Genomic DNA, 11,259 nt, shown 5'->3' with positions numbered 1-11,259 from the left:
TTTGACCTTAGTAGATCAAATACTCCCTCTGTCCCAAAATAAGTGTCGTTGATTTAGTATAAAATTTATACTAATTTGATATTAAATTTGTGTCACTTATTTTGAGACGAAAGAAATACATTATATATCTTTTGAGCGATCTTTTAATATAATAGTAAAGTTAGGAAAGTGTTCAATGAGAGGCCCATGTCCATGTACCCCGGTGGCCTAGGCCCAGACGAGTTAAGTGGCTAACCTAAACATGAGGGGGTTAACTAACCAGAGGGTACCCCTGCAGAGGGCTCCCAGCGGGGGCACGTCACGTAATGTGCCCTGGGGCACCCGCGGGAGCACAAATTTTTTCTTTTTTCACATGCTTTTTTGAGTTATTTTTGGGTTTTTGGATTTTTGCTTTGGTTTTTCCTAGGTTTTCTTGAAGAAACTAACTGTTTTGTTTTTCTTGCCTAATAAAGCACATCATGTGGAAAGTACATATGTGCTTCCCCGTGCTTCCGCATGAAGCATAGTTGTACTTCTCGAAAAGTGAAAAGCACAGTTGTGCTTTACGGTCATGGTGAAACACAGTTGTGCTTCTGTGTGACGTACAACTGTGTTTTCTCAAAAGTAAAAAGCATAGTTGTGCTTCCTGAAAAGTAAAAAAACCCGTAAAATATGCTTCCATGTGGAGCATAGTTGTCCTTCCGGTATTTTTTTTAATTCTTGTTTTTCTAAAAAAGAAAATCACCCAAACCTATTAACATGGGATCTACTTTCGAAGATTTTGATGCAAGAAGCCCAACAATGAAAACAATTTGTGATTCAAACGCATGGTTTAAGAGATAAAAGGTTTGAATAAATCAATCTACAAAAAAGCAGGTTGTGACGAGTGTCACACATACAATATACACATACAATATGTCACCTGTCACCACCACAGAAGATGGGAGTGAGCTATGCAAGGGGTATCCTTAATTAGTGACTTAGAGACATGAGGGACTTCAGACCAAAAAAATACATGAGAGTCTTGAGGTTGTCTGGTTGTTGCACGCGCGCCGCCGGTGCTGTCGACCATGCCTAGTATGCCTCTCTTTTTTGCGAAATGGTACGCCTCTCCTACCCTACATGGTATCAGAAGAAGGGGCTATAGGAGCGTCTCCTATAGTCTTCGATGTTCAAAATGAAAGAAGGTGGGGCTGAGAAGACGGCTGTGACGATGGTGTCATCCAGCGGCCAGGCAGTGGGGTCTCGGGTGAAGTCGGCGGCGGCATTGCGGGGCTACTGAGACGCGGAGGTGGCAGGTGGGTTGCATCCATGGCGTGCCTCAAGTGGCGTGGCTATGCATGACATACAACGATGGCGGGCTTGGTCCTGAAGATTCCCCCTCCTGGTTGCTGGTCTCCGCGACATAGTCTACCAAGGGGATTGCGCTATCTTATTGAAAGTATACTTCAGATCTCCTAAGTGATGTAGGAATTCTAGGATTTGGGCAACCTCAACCCCAGTTGATCAAAACCACAAATTGACAACTTAGTGAGGAAAGTCGATGGATAAGAAGAGCTATCAAAGATTACTTGGGAGGTTGTTGTACTTACGGCATACATGTCCTGATATTGCCTTTGTAGTAAGTGTGGTAAGCAGATACATGGACGAACCTAGGAGTGATCATCTTGAAGCAATATATAGAATTCCGAGGTACTTGAAGGGAACTTGAGGAAGGGGAACTGTTATTTGAGAGTAACATGCTTCTCATGGTGGATGGCTATTGTGGTGCAGATTGGCCAAGTTTCCTAGATGATCGTAGATCTACCTCAGATTTTGTGTCTTTGTTGTTGGGAACTTAGCATCGTGGAGAACAAACTGGTTGTTGTGTCCAAGTCAATTATCGAGGCAGAATATAGAGCTATGACTCAAGGGCTAAGTGAGATGCTGTGGACAAGAAATTTATTTGAAGATGTTGAAGACTAGTTGTTTGAATGTGTGATGTGATCACAAATCAGCAACAAACATGGCAAACAACCTGGTGCAACATGATAGAACCCATCATGTGGAAATAAACAGATTCTTCATCAAAGAAAAGCTAGATGTTGGGATCATCAAAATAGAGCATGTGAGTTTAGGGCAACAGGTTCCAAACTGCTTGACTAAAGGATTGGAAACAAAAGAATACAGTTTGACGTGTGACGAGACGGTAATGATAGATATCTGTCACCCCTCCTGGGGAGGAAGTATTGAATGACAGGCCCATGTCCATCTGACCCAGATGGCCTAGGCCCATACCGATCAAGTGGCTGACCTAGACATGAGGGGCTTGGCGATGTCTGGTTGAATGTGCCGCTAGTGCTATCAACCACGACTGGTATGCCTCTTCTCTCCTACAAAAAGTTTGACAGAGTGCTTTTTAAAATGTCACGCTTTGAGGTAGTAATGTTTATTATTGCAAGAAAACTATATGTAAATATAGAACTCCCGTACATTTCTCAAGCCACCACTTGGTCTTTTTATTTTATGAATATGTTTGTATCTTTTATGAAGATGCAATTCTAGTCCTGATGCTTATACACACCAAAGTTAAGTAAATAATATTTGATACCATTCAGTTTGTGCCATTACAGATAGTAGAACTAATTAGTTCCTTGCTTTCATACTTGCACAGGTTTTATGGGAATGGCACTGTCATATGGTCTTTTGCTGAATACATCATTTGTTTTCTTTATTCAAAGCCAATGCAACCTTGGGAATCAAATAATCTCGGTGGAATGGGTGAGCCAGTACATGGACATATCAAGTGAAGCAGCAGAAGTCGTTGAAGAAAATCGACCGTTACCAGATTGCCCCAAATATGGCAATGTGGAAATTAGGGATTTGAAGGTAATCAAATGTAAATATTTACACATAAACCTTAGTAGGTAAAAGAAAATCCGGCTCCCTCCGAAAATCCGCAGCCAGACACCAGTAGTTTGTAAGATTTATATCTCGGAAATCCGGCTCCCTCCGGACGACCGACGGCCGGACGTCCGGCCAAGCTCCGGAAATCCGGAGGTCAACACCAGTAGTTTGTGTGCACTATATCTCGGAAATCCGGCTACCTCCGGACGTCCGAGCGCCGGACGACCGACACACATCGGAAATCCGGAAGACACCACCAGTAGAAATTGTGCTGTATAACACAGACTTCCGGGCCACTCCGGACGTCCGTATGCTGATGAATTCAAACATGTTCAGGCACATCTACAGGCCTCGGACGACCGACCCCTGTCGTACGTCCGGCCGCTGATAAACTCAGAAGAGTTCCAGTCATGCCTACAGGTCTCGGACGTCCGACCTCTGTCGGACGTCCGGCCCCTCGCGGACGCCCAGACGTCCGGCAAGTGTCGGACGTCCGGACCCTGTGTGACTTATTGCACCTCCAATGGCTGGATTTCACTCCACACTATAAATACTCTTCTCCCACCTCGTGAAAGGGTGTTCAACACAGCTAAGACACACCCAAGAACACCTTTCCTCTCACTCACTCTTGTCTACACTAAATCCTAGATCCCAAGAGCATTTGTGAGTCCTTTAGAGTGTTGTTCCAATCAAAAGATAGATCGTCTCCCTCTCCTCCTTCCCACCAAAGTGATTTGTGATTTGAGCAAGTTTTGAGAAATCCCCGTGATCTTGTTACTCTTGGAGGTTGGAGATTCCTAGGCGGTAGGAGTCTTCGGAGAGGAATCAAAGCATTGTGATATCCCCCCGGAAAGTTTATGAAGGTTTGGAAGCCACCTCAAGGCTTACCACTAGTGGTTGAGAAACGCCTTCGTGGAGTTATCTCAAAGGGAGAATAGGGTGAGCCTTCGTGGCGTTGGTGTGCCTTCGTGGTAACATCCGCCCCTCTAACGGTGACGTAGCTTCCCTCCAAGGAAGTGAACATCGGGATACATCCTTGTCTCTCTCGAAGTTTGGTTATTCCTAACCCTAACTCTCTACTTGTGTTAATCCTTATTACATACTTGTATTTGCTTATTGTTTACCGCTTGTTTTGCTTCACTTCTAATAGCTTACTCTTTGTCATAGCAATTATTAGGCTTACACTTATATTCCGCACTTTAGCCTAAAATTGCTAAGTAATTGTTAAAATTTGGATTTGGACCTATTCACCCCCCCTCTAGGTCCATCTCGATCCTTTTCAATTGGTATCAGAGCCTCGTGCTCTATTTGTGTGGCTTAACCGCCCTAGAGCGAGATGGACGTGGATCCAGCTGCAGTAGCTCCAGTGCAGAGGGACGGGACTTCCACGGAAGTCAAGTCTTTCACCTCTGAGGACCTGGAACGGGCCCTTGCCAAGCAAAAAGAGGAGCATGATGCTTCTCTTGAGTTCATAATTCAAATGAGACTAGCAGCACTAACCACGGGGACAACCACGTCCCCGAGGGCCTCAGGGCCCCACGTGCACGGTACTTCATTTGGCCAACCTCCTCCGGAGAGGAACCAAACCAGTGTTCCATGGCTTTATGCTAACTCTCAAATTGAGAAACCTAAGTACAATCCTGGAGGAAAACCTCCCTTGCTTGATGACAATTCCGATTTTGCTTTGTGGAGAGTTGGTATGCAGGATCATCTTAGGTACGCCAATGATGAGATGCTGGACATCCTCGAGCATGGGTACAATCCTGTTGATCCAAGATGCCTCACGCCCAGAGAAACTTATGACAAGCATCTCAATGACACTGCGATCATGTGCATAAGAAAGGGGATGAATGACAAGCAACGAAGACCTTACATTCACATCACAAGTGCCAATGAATTGTGGGACAACATCATAAGGACCAAGACCGGTACCTCCACTCTTCGGCTTTCTCAATATGAAATTGCCAAGGGGCAATTACAGAATTTATGTATGGAAAAGGGTGAATCTCCCAAGCAACTACTAGAACGGCTCATGACTCTCGCCACAGACATTGAGTCATGTGACTGTGACAAGACGCAAGATGGTTTCAATCTGACCAAGAGATTTCTTGTGGACAAGTTACTTCACGCTCTTGCTCCATATCACCATCAAATGGTATGGGACATGAGACAACATCATGCTTTCAAAGAAATGACTCCAGATGACATCATATCCACTTTCCAATTATTTGAAGAGTCAAAGGCAAATGCAACAAAGCACCTAGCCATGCATGGCACCTCAACATCAAAGATCAATCTTGCTTTGAAAGCCAAGCATGAGTATGACGAAGAAGAAAGTGAAGAAGAAGAAGGTGATGATGACTGTCAAGATGGTGATGATGTTGACTCTGATGAAAGCCCATCGTTTGAGGGCATTTCTCTCTTTGTGAAGAAGTTCAGTGCAGGAAAGTTCAAGGGAAGATTTCCAAAGAAGAAGGTAAGGAAATGCTATAACTGTGAGGAAACCAACCACTTCTCCAACGACTGCCCTTATGAGAAGAGAGAAGACAAACCAAGGTTTCCAAAGACCTTTGTAAAGAAGAAGTTACCAAACCCTATGAACTCCAAGTCCAAGAGGACAGATGGAAGAGCAATGGTTGCACAAGAAGAATCAGATCCAGAAGATGTTGGTGGAGTTGCCGGAGTAGCTCAGGATACACAGAGTACCTTGAGGCTAGTCAACAAAAGTGGTGATGTTGTTCACTACAACTATATGAAGGACTACAAGGGCAACGCTCACAAGTGTTTGATGGCAAAGACTGCCATGGGAGATGGGGAAGACCAAAGCTCCCATGATAAGGTTAGGGCAACCCCACGGTTAAACTCCTTCAGTCTAGTTTCTACCCCTTCTGATGAGTATCTTAATGCGGAAGATCATTATGAGGATAATGATTTAGATCATCCCATGTTTGCTAAAATGAACAAATTTATGTGCTCTCTCAAAGGAAAGAATCTCACTATGTTTCGCATACTTATGGAAATGGTGAGTAAGCACACCAATACCTTTAAGGAACTCGAAACCCTCGTCGCTGAGGAGAAGGAGAGAAATGAATCCTTGAGCAGAAAGTCCTTTATGAGGAAGCACAAAATGATGCATTATGTTCAAAAGTAGGTGAAAACCTTGATAAACATGCTAATGATCTTGCCTCTTTGAAAAAGGCTGAAAATGTGTGCAGAGAATTACTAAATGATAAAGATCGACTTGTGAACTCTCATTCTTCTCTTTCTAAGGACTGTGAGCGTCTATCCTTGTCCCTCAAAGACAAGGAAGAGAAACTCACTGTTCTTACAAAGAGCTTTGAGGCACTTAAGGTCACTTATCTTGACACTCTAGCTAAGGCATACTCCTCACCTATTATCAATGTTGATACCTGCACTACTAACCCTAGTAGTGAACTGACATCTATCCTTGAGAAAAACTGTTCGTTAAGGGCACAGCTAGACAGAGGTCTCATGACATGTGCACAAGGACAAAAGACTCTCAATGAGATCTTAAGTCGACACAATGAAGGTGCCGCCAAGGAAGGGCTTGGGTTCAATCCAAGCACTGCCAAGAAAAGTGCATCTCCTCTGAAGTGTACCACTCCTCTTAAGGAAATATTTGTACCAGAGGGACACACGGAGAAAGGTAAGGTTGTGAGTGGATCGGCCACTAGGGGTCCGTCTACTCACAACAAAACAACCGAATTCATGCCTCCATCCTATGTACTACGCAAATCAAAGGAAGGAGAAGACTATGCTAAATTCGTTGGTCCCCGTAATGCATTTCGATTCTATGCCATTTGGGTCCCTAAGACTCTTATAACTAATGTGAAAGGCCCCATGACAAAATGGGTACCTCAAACCAAGTCTTAATTCGTTACAGGTTGTTTTCTCCGGTGGAGCAAAATGGGTGATCGACAGTGGATGCACCAATCATATGACCGGAGATAGTAACTTGCTCTATGACTTCATGCAAGCCATTCGACCATACATGAGCATTGTATTTGGTGGAGGGTCGAAAGGGCAAGTAATTGGGTTGGGCAAGGTGGCAATCACTAATGACATGTCTTATTGCAAATGTCATGCTTGTCCAATCTCTTCAATATCATTTACTTTCAGTTCGTCAATTGGCTTCCGTCGGTTATGACACACTATTTGGACTAACGGATGTGAAAGTCTTTAAGAGAGACACTCTTGAAGTGGCTTTTGTTGGAGAGTTGAATGGCAACCTTTACACGGTTGATTTCTCGAAAGAGAGCACTTTCCATGCAACTTGTCTAATGGCCAAGGCCGACATGGGATGGCTGTGGCATCGCCGGCTCGCCCATGTTGACATGAAAAATCTTCAAAATCTCTTAAACGGTAATCACATTCTTGGACTAACAAATGTATCTTTTAAGAAAGATCGTGTGTGCAGTGCATGCATAGCTGGGAAGCAACATCAATCAAGACATCCACCCAAGAACGTTGTATCCACTTCGAGGCCGTTAGAGCTCCTTCATGTTGATCTATTTGGGCCTCCTTCATGGGCAAGTCTTGGAGGGAAAAAGTATGGCCTAGTCATTGTTGATGATTACTCAAGATATACATGGGTGTTCTTTCTCAAGTCCAAGGACGAGACGAAGGTCACTTTCATTGACTTTGCCAAACAAGCCCAGCGGAAGTTTGACAAGGATATCAAGGCAGTAAGAAGTGATAATGGCTCTGAGTTCAAGAACTACACCCTAGAAGAATTTATTAGTGATGAGGGGATTGAACATCAGTACTCCGCACCTTACACCCCCCAACAAAATGGTGTGGCAGAGAGGAAGAACCGGACACTTGTGGAAATGGCAAGATCCATGTTAGATGAATACAAGTCACCACATAGCTTTTGGGCTGAGGCCGTCAACACAACATGTCATGCATCAAACCGGCTCTTCCTCCGATCAATATTGGAGAAAACTCCATATGAGCTCCTAACTGGGAACAAGCCCAATGTTAAGTACTTTCGTGTGTTTGGATGCAAATGCTTCATCCTCAACAAACGGGAACGGTTAGGGAAATTTCAATCCAAAACAACTGAAAGGATTTTTGTTGGCTATGGGTCAAACTCTCACGCCTACAGAGTCTACAACAAATCCACTGGATGTGTTATAGAAACCTGTGACGTGACGTTTGATGAATTTAACCGCTCCCATGGGGAGCAAGTTGATCTAAATGTTGCAGGTGAAGAAGACTCCCCACAAGATATCTTAAACATGGGTGTAGGTGCACTTTTGCCTATGGAACAACGACCCCATGATGATGATGAAGATGATGAGAACATCTCACATCCTCAAGACAGTTCACTGCCCGTACCTCCACAAGATATTAGCACACCCATCATGCCAGTTTTTGAGGATCAAGTGGGAGATGACACTCAAGAACAAGTTGATCTTCAAGAGGTAGACTAAAGTATGGGTATGCTTGATGATGAACCTCAACAGGTGCAACGCGAAGAGGAATATCTTCCTCCGCACATAAATGATCCATATGTTGAGGACATTGATGATGGAAACGAAGTTGAACCTCGTGAAACCTTGACCTCCATCATGCCACGTGTGGCCGGTCGTGTTGATATTGATCAAATCCTCATAGGCGTATCGAAAGGTAGAGTAACTCGTAAACAATTAACAAACTTTTGTGCTCACTTTTCGTTTGTCTCTAGTACCGTGCCACACAGGGTTCAGGATGCACTATGTGACAATGACTGGCTACTTGCTATGCAAGAAGAGCTAAACAGTTTCACACGCAATGAAGTATGGTCATTGGTAGAACGACCAACTGAGGAACATAATGTAATTGGAACTAAATGGATTTTCAAGAACAAGGAAGATGAGAACGGGACTGTTCTACGCAACAAGGCAAGGTTAGTAGCAAAGGGGTACTCCCAAGTTGAAGGTTTGGACTTTGGTGAAACTTTCGCCCCTGTTGCTCGTCTTGAGTCCATTCGCATTTTATTGGCCTATACTGCTTTTAATGGTTTTACCTTGCATCAAATGGATGTGAAAAGTGATTTTCTTAACGGTCCTCTACAAGAAGAGGTATATGTATCACAACCACCTGGGTTTGTTGACCCTCATCACAAAGACCATGTATATAAACTTCACAAGGCACTTTATGGTCTTAAACAAGCACCCCGTGCTTGGTACGATCATCTTAATAAGTTCCTACTCGATGATGGCTTTGTGGTGGGGGTGATCGATCCCACTCTTTTTACTAAGAGGGAAAAAGGTGATTTGATCTTATGCCAAATCTATGTAGATGACATCATTTTTGGTTCTCCTAACATCCATTTGTGCAAGAAGTTTGCGGCCTCCATGACCAAGACCTTTGAGATGTCACTCAACACGGACTTGAAGTTCTTTCTTGGTTTTCAAATACAACAATTTCAAGAAGGGATTTTCTTCTCTCAAACTAAGTATCTCAAGGACATTCTTGAGAAATTTGATATGACAAATGCTAAACCAATGAAGACACCCATGGCCACCGATGTAGTTATAAATGAAGACTCAAACGGTATTCCTTTTGACCCATCTACTTATCGCTCCATGATTGGTTCGCTGCTTTACCTTTGCGCATCTAGACCGGACATCATGTTAAGTGTAGGAATATGTGCTAGATTTCAAGCTTCCCCTATGGAAAGCCATCACACGGCGGTTAAGCACATTCTTAGATACCTTGTTCACACCCCAAAGTTAGGCTTATGGTACCCTAAGGATGCAAAGTTTGATCTTATTGGGTATTCTGATGCGGATTGAGCCGGTGATAAAGTGGGACGGAAATCCACTTCCGGTGCATGTCAGTTTCTTGGACGCTCGTTGGTAAGTTGGTCCTCGAAGAAGCAAAACTGTGTTTCTCTCTCCACGGCCGAGGCCGAATATATTGCAGCCGCAAGCTGTGCTACTCAATTGCTATGGATGAGGCAAACACTGAAGGATTATGGTATCATGTATCGACACGTTCCTCTTCTCTGTGATAATGAAAGTGACATAAAGATCTCCGTAAACCCCATTGATCACCCTCGCACAAAACATATTGATATTAGGTATCATTTCTTGAGAGACCATGTGCAAAAGGGTGACAATGATATTACCCATGTGGGTACCGACATGCAGTTAGCCGACATTTTCACCAAGCCACTTAGCGTAGCTAGGTTCTGTCAACTTAGGCGTGAACTTGGTATCTTGGAGCTTGACAATATATCTTGAAATCTTGCACACATACATACACTCACATTATGGTTGTGTCTTGATGTGCGCATATATTTAGGGGGAGTGCGTAGTAATTCTATGTGTTTTTAAGCTTACAACGTACTCACAGATCATTTCATGCATGTAATGCTTCTAGGAAAACAGTGCTCATAGTTTGTCTTATATATATATACCATGCAAGTCATCATCATCAAAACACTCCTCTCCTCTATCTCTCGGACGTCCGGCTCATCTCGGACGTCCGGCGCCAGAACATCCTCCGGACGTCCGACACCTCCGGACCTCCGGACGTTCGATGCCTCTCGGACGTCCGACACCTCGGGGCCCCTATATAAAGCTGGGCGCGGGGCTGGGGCCTTTTGCCCTAATCCCCAGCGCCCCATTATCCCCCAGCTGCCGCCGCCAGCCCTGGGAGCTGCTCGAGGAGCACCTCCCCTGCGCCGCCACCCACGAGATCGAGCCGATCTCCTCCGCGGATCCCCTACTTCTCCGTCCGTACTCTTCACAGGATCCATCTCAGGTTGCTCCTCCGTCTTTTCTCGCGTTGGATTTGATTTCCCCCATGTCTCTCCTTGTTCGTTCCTCATTTGGGGATTCTTCATCCGCGTAGGGCTCAATGGGAAAGACCAACCACACCGCTCGGAAGACCGTGGCCGGCTCATCCTCTCGCATCCCTATGAAGACGGGGTCAGAATCGGATGAGCCACACCGTCCCTTCAAATGGGCTGCCCGGCGTTCTCCGCCCCGGCGGTCGCCGTCTCCCTCGCCGTCTGATGATGCTGACCCCGACTTCGAGGAGGAGCTTGCCGCCGAGGAACTTCCTCAACCTGTCGCTCGAAGGTCCAAGCTCGGGTCTCGCAGGGCATCCTACATGCCACAACCGCCTCCTGCCCAGCCTGAAGGTGAAGCTCGCCGCATCTCCTTAGAGCCTCCTGCCACGTTAGGTCGTAATATCACAAACTTTACCACACTTGGGGCATCTTCCTATCTTACTTTCTGCCGCGACGTAAATCAATACGAGGTCGGCAGTGATTCTATGGATTCATGTTTTCGCACAAACGTCCAGGCGGACATCTTCTCCACCGTCATAGTTCCTAAGGGGTTATCTAATCATCTTTACATTGATATTGAGCATATT

This window comes from Hordeum vulgare, chromosome 7H (genome assembly GCF_904849725.1).
Source record: "Hordeum vulgare subsp. vulgare chromosome 7H, MorexV3_pseudomolecules_assembly, whole genome shotgun sequence".
In the NCBI taxonomy this organism is placed as follows: domain Eukaryota; kingdom Viridiplantae; phylum Streptophyta; class Magnoliopsida; order Poales; family Poaceae; genus Hordeum; species Hordeum vulgare.
This window is presented reverse-complemented; position numbering follows the sequence as displayed.